Here is an 18,862-nt window from a genome sequence, read left to right as displayed (position 1 = left end):
TAAGCGAGACCTTGTCTTAGGTGCTTTATTTTAGGAGCTGAAGAGCGCGATAATGAAGAGGGCCAGGGAAGATGGCTTGAATGGAGGAGGAGAGGAGACCGACGATCCTCGCCAGGGACCGGAGAGATAGGAGAGAGGACTGAAGAACGGAAACAATCTCCGCTTTGATCTTGGAAACTTTGGAGAGAGGTAGGCGAAGGGATGCTGCGGCAGAGTCCACCAGAAAACCCAAGAATTCCATGTTCTGAGACGGGATTAGAGATGACTTGTCTGTGTTGATGAGGAAACCCAGGTCTGATAGAAGAGATTGTGTCAAGAGCAGGTCGGAGAGAAGATTCTGCGTGTCGGAGTTCATGAGAAGGATGTCGTCCAAGTAAATTATCAGCCTTATGCCAAGGGATCGAAGATAAGCGACCACTGGTTTTAAGAGTTTTGTGAAGCACCAGGGCGCGGAAGATAAGCCAAAGGGAAGAGAGGTGAAACAGTAGTTGACACCTGCCCATTGGAATTGAAGAAACTTCCATTGGGAGTGATGAATGGGTACTGTGAGGTAAGCATCCTGAAGGTCCAAACGGACCATCCAGTCGTTTGGGCGAAGGGTGTCTCTTAGATGTAAAATTGTTTCCATTTTGAAATGGCGGTAAACAACAAACTGGTTGAACCACTTCAGGTTGATTACAGTGCGGAGCTTTTTGTTTTTCTTTTGAACCAGAAAAATGGAGCTTAGAAAGCCTGAGGAGTCGAAGGGAAACATTTGAATTGCTTGTTTTAGAAGAAGAGCTTCGATTTCGTTTGAAATCTGAGAGGCCATGAGAGATGAGAAAACTAGGGGAGGAGGAAAGGATGTTTGAAAGGGAGGGGAGAGAAATTCGATTAGGTAGCCTTGGACGGTGTTTAAGACCCAAGGGTCTGAACTGAGAGCACACCATTTTTGAAGGAACAGCTTTAAACGACCCCCCACAGGAGGGGAAAAAGAAAGGCTTACCTTGCTGGTTGGAGTTGTTGTGACGATAGTTTCTTTGACCTCTGCCTCTGTATTCACGGCCACGCTGGGGGTACAATTGGGGCTTGTAGTTCTGGTTGTTATTGGACGACCCTCTGGAGCCTTGATTGTAGGGACGGCCGGAAGAGCGGCCCCTGCCTCTGCCGGCCCGTCCAAAAACCCGAGGGGCGAAAACCTTTTTTACGGTTTGTTGGGCTTTATCCAATGAAGCAAAAGTAGAGACAAATCTGCTGAGGTCACGAACCAAATTTTCTCCGAACAGGAGACCATTAGCCTTGGGGCCAGGATCCATAGGGGTGAGATTTGAGAGTTTTGGATCCAATTTTATAAGGAGACCTTTGCGGCGCTCATGAGTAATTGCAGAATTCGCATTCCCTAGGAGACAAAAGGCGCGTTGTGCCCACATGGAGACCTCTTCTGCAGAGAGTTCCGTACCCTCTAAACGGGCGGCTTCCGCCAAATCAAAGATACGGGCTAGAGGACCCACAATGTCTAGCAACTTGTCCTGACAAGTGGACCAAGCCTTGTCTACCCCTCTGCGGGGGTCCTTGCCAAACTTGGAAAAGAAGGTGAGAAGAGGTTGATCAATGGAAGGAACTAATGTGATTTTGTCGGGAAGAGCTGGTTTAGGGCACTCAGATTTGAGCCTGGATCTCACTGCGGACGCCAGAGGGAGACGCAATCTGGCTGAAATATATTCTCCGACATGATGGGAAGGAAGCCATTCTCTGGAATTTGGGTGACGAATAGAAGAGGGGTCAAACATGGGAAAGCCCTCAGAGTCAAAGACTGGCTCAAAAGAAAAATAATCTAGTTTAGCAGATTTGGAAGGGGGGGTAGAAGGGTCAGCAATGTCAAACATGTCAAATAACTTATCAGCGTCATCCATATTATCATCATCATCATCATCAGTGTCCATTATGGTGGAAATTACCAATTTTCTCCTAGGAGACTCTGCAAGTTTATCTTTTTGTTTTTGTTTACCCTCGGAACCAACAAACCCCTCCTTAGTAGGAGGCCTGGGAGGCACTAAGTCCTCAGTCAAGAGCGAGGAAGACTCGCCAATCAATGACTCTTTTTTAGAGGCACGAGCCTGAGCAGAGTGGTCCACCTTTCTTTTTCTGCTTTCCCCCGCAGATTGGGCCAATACTTTAGACATGATGCTTAACATGGAGTTCTCCATATTTTTTGACATTCGTTTCATGGAGACTTCCACAGCTGTTTCAACAGAGTTATTGATAAATTTACTCAAGTCTTTTTTTAAATTTTGGGAGTCCTCAGCAGGGACTTCCTCTGAGGAACTATCGTGTTCCATATCCAGGTTATGTCAGAAAAACAACAGAAAGGCAGGAGAGGCAGGCGAGGGTTCATTTTTCTAGCAGGGGCGTGTTTAGAAGGCGGGCCGAGCAGAGAGCGTCAGTCGGGCTTCACACGAGGAACAACCAGGAAGCAGAGAGCCAAAGAACTGAAAGCGCCGACACGCTGAGGAGCCGGGGACCGGAGAAGCCTCAGGGAGGTGAGAGGTGTTCAGGGAAGATGCGCGAAGCAGCGCGAGCCAGGGAGCTACCAAAGTGAGCCCGGAGGGAGGGGGGGGGGAGGAAATTGCACCGGAGCCGAAAGAAAAACACGCTGAGAGCGTTAAGGCAGCAGCGCGAGGTCGCGCTTTACAAATATAAATTAAACACCATGAAAACGGGCATAATTTACATAAATTCAATATTAACAGGTCTGAGAGCAAAGATAAAGACACTTATCTGACTGCGAGCAGCAAGAAAAGAGGAAGCTGCGCAGTCAGTTAGGGTCTTTATCTGTTAGGTCCTCCGTGATTGGATACTTCACTCTCGTTTTTTCTCATTCCCATGGCCCAGTTTGTTCTCTGGCCCTCTGGGAACTGTAGTTTGTTTTGCTTATCTTGGCTGCTGTGCAATTAAAAGCAAGATTAGAAAGCATAATAGGAGCCTCCGGTCTTGCCATAAAATTGTAGTCTCTTGGTTATTTAGTATAGAATGTATAGTGGTCTGAGATTCAACATTCTTAAGAGGTAAGTTACAGAAGCATAGAATACATATTTGTTATTAAGAGATCATGTACAGTTTTGCTGCAGCCTCTCTTTAATTCTGGCCCTTGAGAAGTCATTTTTTCTGATGCACATATAAATTGTAGGATTCTACAATGTTGATTACTCTTTTCTTTTCATTGCTCATAAGTCTCTCACCTTATAAGTAAATATTAGCTTACCATTATATTCTAATGTTTATAAATGATAGAGAAGATCCCAGGCTAGAATAAAAACAGGTCACCGACCTATAACACTAGAGGGTCTGCTATGAGTAGCTTCATTAAATTCATAAACAACCCACCCTCCTCCCTGATAGCGCCACTGGAATGAAGGCAAGGGTTTGGGGTATTGTTTTTATTTCCTTCACCAGATTGACAAAATTAACTGATGAAGCAGCTGTCACTGTGATGCACTCTGGGATTGAAGTGGCTCTTGGCTGGCTTAAAGTGAGAGCACAGATTTTGCTCTGGATTTGGATGGGCCTTAAATTCATGGATACATTAATATAGGTCATATGTCTTTGGAGCACTGTGCACCAGAATTTCTGTTTTTGAAGAAACATTTTGGTTATTGTTTACAATTGTTTCCTCACATTCATTGAGATGACATATGTTTCTGTAGAAAAATAGATGTGTTTTCTTTCACTTCATAGCTGACAAAACGTTAACACCAAACACATCTTTCTGACAGCTAACATTATCAATCCTATAGTGTTTGACAAAAGTGTGATAATTTCACCAGGTAGCTACCCTACGAATTCCCCTTAGGGAAACACCCTGGATTCTGCCCAACACACTCACATGCCTCTGTTTGATCTCCCCTAAACTCTAATTGTAGGATAAACTCCCTGCATCTCATACACCAGACCAATTGTAGATTTAAGCCACCTGCTTAAAGTCTGAGATGGTGGATGACAACCTTTTTTTGCTGCAACAAAAATCCTAAATAAGGAATCTGGCTTTCTAAAAGGAGAAACCCATTCTCAAAAGAGTAGAAGTGCCCTCTTCATGTCCAAAGTTTTCAAATCTGCTTCCTCTGGAAAGGAGGCATTAGGATAAAACTCTGGAAGAATTATCTTCAGATCTAGAAAAAACATTAGATGAAAAAGAAGGACTGAGCTTCAATTCAGTAGTGTCAAAATTGGTTAAGGATGTCTGGCTGAAACAGAACCTAGTTCTCTTCTCCTCTTAGCCATAGTGATTGCTACAAGAAAGCAAACTTTCATATAAAGACTTTCTAACTATATGGACTCTAAGGGTTCAAATGGAGGAGACTTTAAAGCATCTAAGACCAACAACAGGTCCCATGAGGGTAAATGGTTGCTTACATCTTGTCTTATATTAGAGAAACCCTTAAACAACCTGGAGGCCAGAATCTCACACTCTGACACAGTCTGCCAATTCTCTCTGAAGGCCCTAAAAGATTACCATTGCAACCTTAATGTGGCTATGTGAGGACTTGGTTTGCTGGTTAATGGAAGTGACACCCTACTTAAGCAACAGCTACAATCCTTGTAAGAGTGAGTAACAAAAAGTCACTAAATTAACCTGTGCTTAACTCTCTTAGCTTGGCACAAAATAAGTTAAGCTTAATAATGTGTGATGTAATCATGAAGCACAGAAACAGTAACAAAGTGAAAGCACAAGAAAAATGCCATACCAATTTAGAAAAATACAGTAAAATGTAATACATTATTTGACACCAATAAGAAAGAAATCCCATAAGTAGACCTGGAGATATCCAATTTGAAAGATTTAAGGTAATTATAGGACCTGAAATCACAAATCGCCACTCGTGGCTTTCTGACCCTGTGAGACTGGTTAAAAGTCATATGCTTTGGCTGACGTAGATAGAGCATTGGCCGCATATAGTGACCAGGGTAGTCCCTCTGAAAATGTTACCTTCTAAAGCCCAGCCCGAATGGTGCAGGGAGAGCATCACGGATGGTCATCACTGTAGCGCAAAGAGTTGGCCGAGCATCGCGGGTGGTTTGGTTGAAGACGCTTTTGGGTGTTGTAGACGGGCATTGCTGGATCTTCACATTGGCGGTTACCACAGGCTGTCAATGCTGTAGCATGTATGCAGATCTTGCTTTGCTGTTCATCTGAGGTGGTCTCTGTAGCGTGAAGAGTTATATTCACCAGAGCCATTGCATCGCTGTCTTGAGAAATACACAAAGGCCAACTGCAACCAGTCATGTGACTCACAAACAGGCTGCATGCACTAAATGGTTAGGACAAGAAAGGCTAACTTTCTAAAAGTGGACTTTTAAGCATTGTTACTTAAAATCCGACTTTACCATTAAAGAGGAGTTTAAATTACAATTCCTTAAACACCAAACATGAAATTCCTACCTGCTCCCAAACAAAAGTTAACACTATTAAGGGGCCAATTCAAATCCGGCTCGGAAGGGCCCCTTAAGCCGAGCCATACGCGTGTTTTCCGCCTGACTCGTACAGCTGTACGAGCGAGCAAGTACGATGCGAGCTACATTAAATTCACCGACTGAGCCGTTTCCGGGTCCAAACCGCTCCGTACGTCTCGGCCGTTAGCCAACCGTGGTGTGCAGTGGATGCGATTTACGACCGAGCAAGTATGATGCATGCGTCGGACAGCCGGTGCTAGCCGGAGTGTCTGGCTCGCAAAACGTCTGGGAAGTTGCCTTTGGGGGTCGGACCCCCTGTCATCCGCAGCCCTATGACTAAGACATAACACAGGCATGTACGGTACGGATGGCACTGATGCGTACCCACTGTAGGGGGGCCCTTGTGCGAGACATACCCATTTAGTCAATGGGAGCACATGTACGCATCGTACGACTGGCTCCCATTGACTTCTATGGGAGTCCATTCGAACCGAGTCGGCAGCATATGGCCGCATCGTACTCACTCGGTTGTACTGCAGGAGTCCGGCTCAGTCGGAAAACACTCCGGATCCGGCTCGGTCGGAGAGCTTTCTGACCCAGATCGGAATCACCCCCTAAATGTTATAAGATAACCCAATGTTATCCTATGGGATAGATAGGCTTTTTAATAGTGAAAGATGAATTTGAGAGTTTTTTACTGCCAGGACATGTGAAAACATAACAGTACATGTCCAGATTTTTAAATACTATGCACCCTGCCCTATCAGTTGTTGAGGATCTATGCTAGGTGTGACTTATTTATTAAAAAATAAGGTTTAGGCTTGGCAAAAGGTTTATTTTGCTGGTTGAAATCGCAGTTTAAAACTGCATGCACTGACGGCAATGGAAGGCCTGAGATATGTTTTTAAAAGGCTACATAAGTGTGCAGGACAATAAATGCTCCAAGCCTACTAGTAACATTAAATATACAGGCCCTGGGTACATGTAGTGCCATTTTACTAGGGACTTACAAGTAAATGAAATTGAGTGTAAGCCAATTGTACCATGTTTTAAATGAGAGAAGACGATCACTTTAGCACTAGCTATCACTGGTAAAGTCAACAAAATTCTAAAAGCCAACAAAAACGGGCTCAGAAAACAGGAGGGGTGAAGGCAAAACATTTGGGGGTGACCCTCCAGAGAGGGCCATATCCAACAGGCTAAATTAAGACCAAATTCAAAACCAGCCTGAAGAAATTGTAGTATCACCACATTTCAACAATGTAGCCTAAATCTAACAGTTTCTTTCACACCATCTAGAAAAGGTAGCCCAATAATGTGTATAAGTTCTTCAAGTGGTTTCCTTTCTAGGTGCCTGAATCGTAACCGTTAAATCTTTCAGTTTCCAAACCGTTAATTGGAAGAGCTACCTGGGAGAACTGTGGAAATATCAGTGGGGGAGAATTGTAACCACTCCTGATCCACCTTCATTTTCATAATCAGAGGAAACCAAGAAGAGCTAACACAGGCCGGAGCAATCAGAATTGCTTAAGCTTCTCTGTCCTCACCCTGAGCAGAAACCTCAATATCAGAGGGAATGAGGAAAAGGCACACACAATTCCTTGAGGCTAAGGACAAGAAATAGCATTGACATTCCAAGCCTTCTCTTCTATCCTAGAACAAAAGAGGGGTATAAGGGTGTTCTGCTGTTCTTCAAAAAGGTCTGTCACCAGAACTCCCCATGTCTTGCAAATATCCAAGAACACTACAGGACTCATATGGAAATTATGACAGGAAGGGTACATCCTGGTTAGTTGATCTAGTTTGTTTCTGATTGAGAATCCCCTGAATATGATATGCAGCAATCTGTCCTTAATGGACTTCAGGCCACTAAAATATGAATTTTGCACATCATCAAGGATTTCAACCTTGTGCCCCTCTGTTTACTCAAGTAAGCCTTTGATGACATATCAGTTGTCCATATTGGAACAGGATTGCTCTCTATTCATCCCGCGAAATGTTCGAGAGCTCGATGCAGCTCTTCCATCTCCCTCCATTTGGAGGTTTCCTCTGCTACTGAGAACTCCATCTTACCTGAACTGTCTGTGAACCCATCCAGGCTCCCCAATCTTTTTTGCGGGCATCTGTTATGATCAACCAGTTTGGAGGACAAAGATGAAAACCTTTCGACAAGTGTGATGGATCTAACCACAATTCTAAGAGCGAGCTTTACAAAGCATTTTTACGGTCGCAAATTGATCGATTTGCTGAATCTGGCTGTTTACAACCGGAAAGATGCTTTTCCAAATATACAAAATGCAAAATGTGATTCAGTAACCTTGTTTCATTTCAGATTCCATATTTGGAAGTAGTGTGTTTTCGGCGTCCCTACCAAATACTACATCAGTATGGTATGTATCACTGTTTTGTGACCGAATTCCAGTTGGAAAACAGTAATACTTTGCTACCATTCGCAAATGGAATCTGTCCCTATGGGACCCCTTTCCTTTGAGAATGTTGAAAAAGTATATTTTAAGAGCATTGGTCCCACTGACCACTTCCTACTCTTAAAAAATGAAACTTCATATTTTCATTTCTTTCTTTTTAAATGCATCCCATTTTTCTTTAGGGTAAACGGTCTGACCTCATCAGGCTTTCATCCTTGTGATGGCTGCGATTGCTAATGGATCCGAAATTGCAATCTTTCTCATTAATATTCATGAGGTAGGTTGATTTGCGACCCACTAGGGATAAGTATTTCTAAGATGCACGTTTTCCTACATCAGGAATTGCAATTTCCTAATTGCAAATCGCAATTAAGAAATCGCAAATCTAGATTTTTGTACATCTGGCCCTAGGATCTTTCTGATCTACTTTGGAAAAAACAACTACTTTTCACCATGATCTAAAACTGGATTCCAGATCTGCAGAAAATAATTGACAAAGAGCTGAGATGGTATCTTGCCCACGGAGCCAAGAATATAGAGGTCGCCGTATCCAGCTCAATTTTCAACCAATTTCTGGCAATCAGATAACTCTGTTTCAGAAACCTTTGTAGATTTGAAATCATCCTTTTTTGCCTCATCAGAGGAAGGGAAACCTGTGCAACATCTGTCTGGAACCTTGCCTCTATAAACTCCAGATATTGAAAGGGAAATTATTGCAATTTTTTCCAATTTATCAAAAACCCATGCATATATAACACCTTTATCCTCTTTGTGTATTTGATCTTCTGATTTGGCATGAATGAAAAAATCACCTGGCATGGGATGCAAAGGCACCTTTTATTCGTGTGAAAAGGTGGCAGTAGTTTTTTAAAGACCCTTGGTGTTGACTTGATTCTGAAAGGAAGTTCTGCAAACTGAAAAAATGCTGATTTGCTATATCAAATCATAGATACTTTTGATGACTCTGAAATATTGAGATATGAAGACATTCATCTTGTCAATCTGTAGCTACCAAATACTACTTTGGTAACACCACAGGAATGATCTTTTGTATGTTGCTCATTTTGAAATGTACTGTTTTTATCAACTTGATCACTCTCTTCCGATACCGGACTGGTCTGAAGGCTCCCAAGTTTTTTCACCTTGAAGAAAATAACATAAATCCCTTGGCCTCTCTCTATTCTGGGAACCATAACTAGTGCTCTTTTTCCTAGCAATGTCTGTATTTGATCCATTAAGGACACGGCTTTGTCTTTATACTTTGGTATAGAAGTAGGGATGCTTCCTGAGCTTAGAGACTTGAATTTGAATTCTATCACATACCCTCCATGAATATTATTCAGAACCTACTCATCGAAAAAGTATTTTTCCTATTATGAAAGGAAAACCAGTAACATCTCCTTCTAGGCATAATCAGGATCTCTGCTGCTTCTGGCTTGGCTTGAATGCTGAGGATTCCAAACCTTTCACCTTTCTTGTACAGTGAAAATGTTCCCTGGGCGACAACCTGATATGAGGACTCTTTCCTCCTGTCCTCATAGATTCTTGAAGAACTGCTCCTACATTCAAAGGGCAAGGCATGCTTCCTGTCTTTGAAAGTCTTTGTTACCATTTGCTCAAGGTAGTCTCCAAACGATTTACTGCCCTGGAAGGGAATCTTCAATAATTCTGCCTTTTCTGCATTCTCTGCCTTCCAATACCTCAGCCACATTGTGGCTCATGACCAAGACCGAGGCACCTATTGCTAATGCTACGGATCTTATAGCATCACAAGATATATCTAACAGAAATCACACATGTTTTTCTATGTTACTTAGTAACCTGGAACAATCTTCATCTTCTGGCATAGCAGCTGCTAAATTTTCTAAATCCTTCAACAAGGACAGTGCTGTATACAGCTCATGTTATTAGCTTCATGAGCACTTTCCATCATGTTCTCTATTCTTTTATCCACCTGATCCATTGGTGAACAACACTCTGAGTTGACAGAGATGTGGCCAATTAGGGCGGCTAGCATCACATCGATATTAATGGAATGCGGAAGATTCACGTTTATGTCCTCCAACTTATGCATTTTCTGCATGAATCTGGGGATACTGAAATGTTCCAAATCTATACATTCATGCAAAATCAGTGTTTTAATTTTTTTATGAACAGGCATGGCAAGAGATGAAGGCTTAGAACACTGTGAAAAGATCTTTTTTTTACGGAGAGTGCTCTACTTCTGAAACATTACTACAAGTTACACCTCACATCATCCCAAAATTGAATCACCTCTCCTCTACAAGTATTTTTTCCCCGACTGCAGAACGTGTGCTGGCATCAGAGTGTGAAGAAGAATCATCAATAGGTTTATTCTTCCTACCCCTTCGAAGCCTTTGCAACATCTTCCTTTAAACTTATATATGATTTTTTTTTTTTTACTGTTAAACACCTGTTTGTTTTCTCTCTTGCGTCTCCCATTTTAAACAGGAGTAGAACTCTGAACATGAAGCTTTCTAAACAGAAGACGTGTCTGGAAGGTCTGCTGAAAAGAAACCTGCTCTCTCACAAAAAACAGCTGGTTGCTAAGAGACTGCTAGACAACTGCTCGTGTCCCTCTAATTAATGTCTTTGATCTGGCCAATGCTGCAGCAGGAGTGAAAGAAAGGGGCCTGTTTACACAAGGATGTATTTCAACTACAGCAACAATGAAGGGCAAGGCGCACTCTTAGCGCCACGTGCCAGCTCGGCAGAGCATGTAGCCTAAACAGCAAAGCCAAGCTGCCTGGCCTTCAAAGATTTAACAGAGGCACTTTTGTTAAACAAGACTTACCTCTCATCCAGGCGGCCGCCTGCCTTCCCCATCGGCCTGCTGACTACACTAAAGCGTTAACCCTATTCCAAGCCACACAGAAGTCAGAGGAAGAAGAAACCCACCAAGTGTTGTCACAGCCTGTATCCCTGTGAGAATTTGGGTGTATATTCAGCCCGATTCATCAAGCGAAATTGCACTCGCAAAAAAAGGGCCAGATTCTGAGAATCTGGCCCTTTGCGAGTGCAATTTTTGCATTTGGGATTCATCATCCCAAATGCAAAATTCGCTAATTAAGAACTCGCAAATTTGCGAGGAATAGCATTTAAGGAATCTCTATTAGAGATTCCTTAAATGCTATTCTTGAAACATTTCAAAATTGCGAATTCACAATTTAGAACCGCTATTTACCCCGAAGTCAAACCTCGTGGTAAATAGCGAAAACTTAGAAAAATGCATTTAAATGCATTTTTCTAAGTTGCATGTTACACACATGTCCTTTGGACATGTGTGTGTGTAACATCTGTGTAAATTTACATTTCAGGGGTGTTACAGGGTGTCCTTTGGACACCCCTGCACCCTTGAAATCGCAATCTCATTTGCGATTAGCTAACTGCTAACCGCAAATAAGGAATAACTTCCCATTCATTCCTATGGGCCTTAGGCCCATAGGAATGAATGGGGTGTTATTCCCTATTTGCGATTAGCAATTAGCTAATCGCAAATAAGGAAGCTGTAAGAATCGCAAAAATATTGCGATTCCTACATGAATCCCGTTTTGCGAGCCTGGAATAGCGATTCCTTATTAATCACTATTTCAGACTCGCAAAACTTCACAATGATGAATCGGGCTGATAAATGGTGTGGTTGTGCGAATAGCTGCTTGGGTCCAGTCTGGCTCATTTGTAAAACCTTAACCTCAACCCTGGGTAGCTATGGCTTTGAGCAGAAAGGCCTAAAAAAGGAGCTAGTGTAAAACATTTACCATTAACAAAGAATAAAATAAGAAATCCACACAACATGAAAGAAATATGACACCAATTTATATAAATAGGTTATATTCTAATGAATTTTTAGAGTTCAAAGAGTTTAAAGAGAAATGAAATCTCAGTTTCACCGCAAGCAAGCATTAGGAACCGTAAAGTTTGTACACTTTTGAAAAGTTTGTGAGAGTTGTGTTTGACTACTCTGACCCAACATGGATGACCAAAAATGACACAGAGAAGGTCTGGGGGCCACTTAAGAGTACATGGACAGTTAACTGGCCAGCAAAGCGTTTTCCAGTCCAGTTCCAAACTTTACAGCACGATCGCCATAGGCTTCAATGGAGTGATCCTCATGCTATGGATACTGGAGATGGAAGATGCTTAAGGATGCTCTGGGTACTCTGCGGTCGACATGGATGCCTTTATGGTTATTCCTTGGTCCATTGGTCAGGTAGCATGACATTAGCCACAGAGGTCGCAGTCCCTCAAAGTCTTCTTTGAGACAGTAGAAGGCCAGCTGCGGCTGGGCTACCAATCTCCATCTACAGTGGTCCCAGCCATATCCTTGGTGGAGGCTGGTGCCCCTCTTGGGTGACCAATCTGGACTCAGGTGACACTTCTGGGTTAGGCAGAATTTGGTGCAACTTTTGGCATTGAGGATCAATTTCTCGGGATGCCCAGTGGCAGTCAGCTGTGATTCTCCAGTAGTAGCTACTGATATACTTTGTTGGGCTACTTCAGCTTTGATTGACCTGGTCTGGTTCCAGGGGCTCACCCGACTGACCCTTGGAATCACTTCTTCGGTCTGGGGCTTGGGAGCAACGTTTCCCCAAGCCACTGGCACAGCACTCACTTTGCTAGCCCAAAGTGTGGCAGGTGCAGCACAGTAGACACCGCACTGTTTGCCAAGTTCATGAGTCTGCAGGGCTGTCCTTTGATCATCTTGCTAGTTCTGGCATGATCAGAGGTGCAGGGTGCCATATTTATGCCCAGAAAGTGTGCTGGGGAGATTGTGTGATCACTAGCCAATGGTCTACCAGGTCCCCTCCCACTCTGTGAGGACATTCTGTCTAGCTATCGGTGACATCTATCAATCCCAGGGTGCAATATTCTGCCCGGTCTTAAGGACTGAACCCATACTTTGATGTTACGAGCTTGGTAGCCCTCCCTAGAGGTATGCTATCTGTGGGCTATACACCCACATAAAAACAGGTTTGGACAGCTGGTCTCCCCTCTCTGTTCCCACTGCCAGCCTGTCTACCTGAACATAGGGAAGCACTCAAGAGTATGAATTCCATTTGCCCACCAAAGGCGGTTTCGCATTTGAACCTGGCCTTTTAGGCTAACACCCTGAGGGGCGTCCTGCCAAGGGGAGGTAGCACCTCTCTTTATATTAGGCTGCTATTGTTCCTAAGCCTGGGAGTCATTCAAACAACTCCCCAGGAGGGCAGAAAGTGTTAATGTGGCCAGTGAACATGTGAGGCCACTACGCAAACTGTGTCACAGAGTGCCGACTTTCTAAAAGTTGCATTTCTATAAAAATGACCTGATAATCGACTTGGGCATCAACTTGGGTTTAATGCCACAATTCATTTGATACCTTACAGTACTCATCTAAGTAGTCCCATTCAGAAGTTAGCTGAGCTGAGTGGTCAGCCGGTAGCTCTGTATTAGCCAATCAGGCTATTGACTCTGCCACAGCAAAACAACAATTTTGAAGTGTTGCTGTAAGGACATATATATTAAATATATGTCCTGATTAATAATGTACAGCTACCCGCCTTAGGCCTCAATAGACCTTCCTTAGGGGAGACTTTCATATATTGTCAAGGAACTGGGGGGGAGTTGAACTAGTAGCATTGCCACTCCCCTTCCAGTCTGCAGTGGCAGGCTGGTAGCCATTTTGTACTTTGTCACACACACAGGGTTGTACAATCAGTGCTGCATTCCTGGGTGGACACTTTGCCTTACATGCCATGTGTATCATATACTAGGGACTTATAAGCAAGTCAGTCTCTGCAAGCTGTGGGTAGCCAGTTTGACATACTCATTGTAAGGGTTTAGAACACACGCCCTAAGGTCTAGTTAGTAGGTCTTGGGCTACCTCAAAGAAAAAGAAAAATCCAGCATTTGTCATAAAATGTGGGGCTGAACATGCAGTTCCTTAAAGCCTGACATCAGCTGACCTGTCTAATGGAGAGAAAAATGAACAGGCAGAGTGAGGTAAGGGGAGGCATATATCCTCATTAAGGATGGAGGAGTTTGTTTTTGGTTTATTTTTATGGGAGTCTGAACTACTAAGACTGGTCTATGAAGGCGCGGGCCCTCACTTTGGAATGAGAGGAGGGCAAAGAGGTAATGCCCATTACCCAGTGTTGGGTATCTTTCATAGAGTCACATGCTTGAATCATTCCCTGTCGTCGAGGTGGGAGTCCCACGGTACCATAATTAAGCAGTATGTTAAATTGCTATAGGCTATAATAGTACCAGGCCATGAATTTAATAGCCTATCCATCTCCTTTTTAAAAAGGACCAAACTTCAGATACAACCATTCAGTAGCTAGCACCCTCTAGAACAATCCCAAGAGAGGCTGTCCCTCTGATTTTCACCCCACATCGTGTGTGAAAGGATCCTCTCTGAGCTCTGCTCAGTTTCTTTCAAACTACTTCTACAAGTTTCGATTTGCTTCTTCTACTATGTCTGATAAGAAAGGCCTTTTCCATCCCTGCAATACCTGTGGGAATAAGAGTTCATGCGGATGGCCTTCATAAGGACCCATCTATTGCCTTCATCCCCAGCATGAGGTAAAACAGTATACGATCTTCCACACGTTTTACTCTAAGACCTTAAAGGATAGAGAGGGGAGGCTGCTTTTGTGACTTCAGAAAACAAAGCCACTCAAGACCTCTTTAGAGGAGAACAACAAAACTTCTGCCAGATCACATAAGAGGGCCAGATTGCATGAGGATGCTTCTGAGGAGGTCCGAAAGCATCATAAACCCTCCTACCAAGATAAGCACTCTGATAAGATGGATAAGAATACCAGAATCTCCTCAGAGCCAGCCTTGTCTTTACCATGTACTCCCTCTTCAGATCACATGAGGCAAAAATCCTCCCAGAAATCACAGTCAACTATGTCATCACCATCTACATCACGCTCGTCGGCAACCAGTACAGCTATCCCATCACTACAACTGCCATTGGCACCTCCGTTTCATTGACTAAATTTCAACCGCCAATGAAGGTCCAGTCAACGCTACAGATGACTCCATTATCCAAGGCACCCTCAACGACGATATCTCTGACACCGTTGATGATGAGCTCCTTGACGACGATCTGTTCAACAACAACTACGCTGCCAGTGGTTCAGTCAATGGTGTTCCCCTCGCTTATGATCCTGTTGAAGACAATCCCATTGATGAGAACATCCAAGGACAATTCTATCCAGTTGACAATGACACCGTCGATGAGGGTGCAAATAAAGGTAATCAAGACTTTCCTGTGCCCTGAGATAACTTCGCCAATCATAGTCTTGCCTTTGCCTCCAAGCCACCTACTGGACCTGCAGGAATCTGAGCATGAAGGTACATTTGGGACTATGATGATGAGGAGCAGTATTACCGGCATTAATTGCCCTCAACCGCCAACTGTCAAGGCAGTTTGAGCTTTATGGATATTACATGAACCTTCCTGGACAGGATAATGCTCATCTACCATCCTCACCAATTCATGACCGGCAGGCTATGCATTCTGACTATGGGAAACAAACTATTTTCACATCCTCAAGAGGTCCATCATACAGCACCACCACCAGGGCATGCAGCCCCTCAGATGCAACCGATGCCGGTGCCTGACACACCCAGAATGACACCTCGTTCCCTCCTACAACGGAGAGAAGATGTATCTATCTCGGATAAGGATAGAGAAGAGGGCGAGATTCCTGACCCTCCGCTACTGTGAGATGACTGAGATGATTGCATTATCCCTACACCATCCCCACCTCCTCACTATCAGGCTGATTCTATTCCAGAGGACATTAAAAAGTTTCACAATTTAATGTAGAGAGCAGGTACTGGATTTCAACTCCCTATGGCTGTAAAGCAGTAGGACTACTTCCTATATGACTTTAAAGAACAAACAAGAAAGTCAATCTGCTTCATACCCATCATCGACTACATTTGAAAGGAAGGAATAAAGGTGATAAAGGCCAAAGAGGTGCTGGTCCTTACTCGGATCGATAAAAAGTATAGAGCCCCAGACGATACCCCTATATGCTTGACAAGACACCCCAAGCGTGACTCTGTCATCTCTTAGGACGCACAATAGAGGTCCAAAAACCCTTCAGCACCTATTACAACACCTCCCGACAAGGAAGTGTGCTGATTGGACACCATTGGCAACCTCTTCTCAGCCATGTCTGCCATTACTGTGTGAGCTGCCAATCCCTTGGCTATCTTAGGCTGCTATGACCGCCAGATGTGGTCCGATATGGAGGACATATTGGACCTCATTCTGGAAGACAAGAAGCAAGAGGCTAGGAAAATTTTACAAGAGGGAGGCCGCATAAACTTTGAGGTAACTAATTACGCATTAGATATAGCCACCACAGGCTTTCGAGAGCTAGCCAGTGCAACAGTTTTAAGCATCAGGGCTGGCTTAAGGCAACATCATTTTTCCTGGAAGTCCAATCCAAGGGATCATTGACAAAATATCGAAGGTCAAAAAATCAAACTACAAAAATATCGGAGCAAGAATATCGATGTCAAAAATATCGATATTCTATCTATAACATGGTAAGTACAAAAATATCGAAAAAATATATCAATGTCAAAAATATTGTTATTAAAAATATTGTTTTTTTAGTTAAAAATTGGTAAAATAAATTAAATACTTATAAATAAAATAAACATAGTTAAAAAAAAGCATAATGTTTAAAATTAATAAGTAAGATATATAAGTTAATAAAACATTAATTAAACAAATATATATAATATATAATATATATGCTTACTTAATAATCATTTTTAATAATTATTTTAATAACTTATACATTATTAAAAATGTTATAAATTACAAATACATCTATACACATAAAACAATAACATAAATAAAAAATATATTAATTATGTATAACAAATGTAAAAAAAATTACTTTTAATATTTGTAAAATTAATTATAAACTACATTAACTAAAAAAATACAAAAAATATTAAATAGCAGAGGCAATAAAACTACTACTCCAACTCCAAAAAAACAACATTAAGGAAAATGTTGGATAGCTTAGGGCTTAAAATTACTATTCCCACTCCAGAGAGTGCAACAGTAGGGAAAGCATTGGATAGAGTAGGGGTAAACATTACTATTCCCACTCCAGAGAGTGCAACAGTAGGGAAAGCGTTGGATAGCGTATGGGTATAAATTACTATTCCAACTCCAGAAAGTGCAACAGTAGGGAAAGCCTTGGATAGCGTAGGGGTAAAAATGACTATTCCCACTCCAGAGAGTGGAACAGTAGGGAAAGCGTTGGATAGCGGGAGGGTAAAAATTACTATTCCCACTCCAGAGAGTGCAACAGTAGGGAAAGTGTTGGATAGCGGGAGGGTAAAAATTACTATTCCCACTCCAGTGAGTGCAACTGTAGGGAAAGTGTAGGATAGCTTAGGGGTAAAAATTACTATTCCCACTCCAGTGAGTGCAACAGTAGGGAAAGTGTTGGACAGCATAGAATTTAAAAATAACAGACTTATAAATAAAATAAATGTTGAAAATAATAAATGAATTAATTATTAAATAACTACAAACTATTTACAGACACCAATAAATAATTATTAAAACATAATAATCAATAAATAATTAATGAACAATACATTCATAATAAATACCAATAAATAATAATTAATAATATTAATTACCAATTAACAAATATTGAACAATTAAATGATTTTTATACCAACAATATTAATTATTAAACATTAATTACCAATTAATAATGACATATTACTATATTAACTAAGTGTATCAATACATCATATTTAATAATATTTAATTACCAATTAAGGATAACACAGCAATAAATTGATTTTCATAACTAAACAATGATATTTTAAAATAATTACCAATTGATAATTAATGTCCAATAAATTAGTTATCAATACGGAACAATAAATTTAATAATTACTTAATTAGATTTCAATTACTTCCAACACTATTCCCCTAAAAAGCACAACACACTCCAATAATAAAATAATACACTTGACATAATTATCAATTAATCCATTAATAAAAAGAACTACCAATTAATAAAATGTAATTACCAATTATTAAAAAATTAACAATAATATAATTATCAGTAACAATTATTTAAAATAAATTATTTCTTAATTACAATTAAATTACTTCCCACCCTATTCCCCTATGAACCCACAACTCACTATGGTACTAAAAAACAAAAATAACTTACAAAAACATTATTAACATATAATTCTCGTATACATATATTTTAAAACAAGTAAAACACTTAACAAAACACATATAACACATACACATTAAATGCATAATAAAATACATTACAATAATATAAATATTGATATCACTGACGTCGATATTACTTACATCAATATAAAAAAAATCAATATTACGAACCTTAGGGTTGATGTTCTGTCCATTGATATTCTTAACATCGATATTATGTCCCTTCGATATTGTCACCTCGAAATTGATGTAGGTTGATATGTTATTTTCGATATTTTGACTGCTCACCCAATCAAAGATCTTGAGCATGGCATACATTGGGGATTCTTTATTTGGCAAACATATATATTAGGCTTTGTTAGCATTCAAAATCGACACCGATATACCACCAAATCCCTCCACACCCTGCGTACAGAAAGTTGCCCTTTCAGGGAGACCAGGACAGGGGTTTCAACCACAGTTCATGCAAGTTTCCCAACACCTCATATTGCCAGTTCTCCACCAGGGGTGGCTCCTTCACAATAGCACAGGACCGTTGCCCCACTGGTTCAGAGCCAGCAGCAAAAAAACAAAACAATATTTCCATATTGTTTTGTTTTTAAGCCGCTGGCTCTGCCAGCGTGTACAGGGAGGGGCGTGACCCAGGCATAGTAGGGGGAGGAGGAGTGCTAGGTGCACTCCCTAAGTGCTCATGTGTGTTTGGCCGGCCATTTCAGGCGGACCAAAACTCACATGCGTACTTAGGTTTGTCCAGCCC

Source organism: Lissotriton vulgaris, chromosome 1_1 (assembly GCF_964263255.1).
Source record: "Lissotriton vulgaris chromosome 1_1, aLisVul1.2, whole genome shotgun sequence".
In the NCBI taxonomy this organism is placed as follows: domain Eukaryota; kingdom Metazoa; phylum Chordata; class Amphibia; order Caudata; family Salamandridae; genus Lissotriton; species Lissotriton vulgaris.
This window is presented reverse-complemented; position numbering follows the sequence as displayed.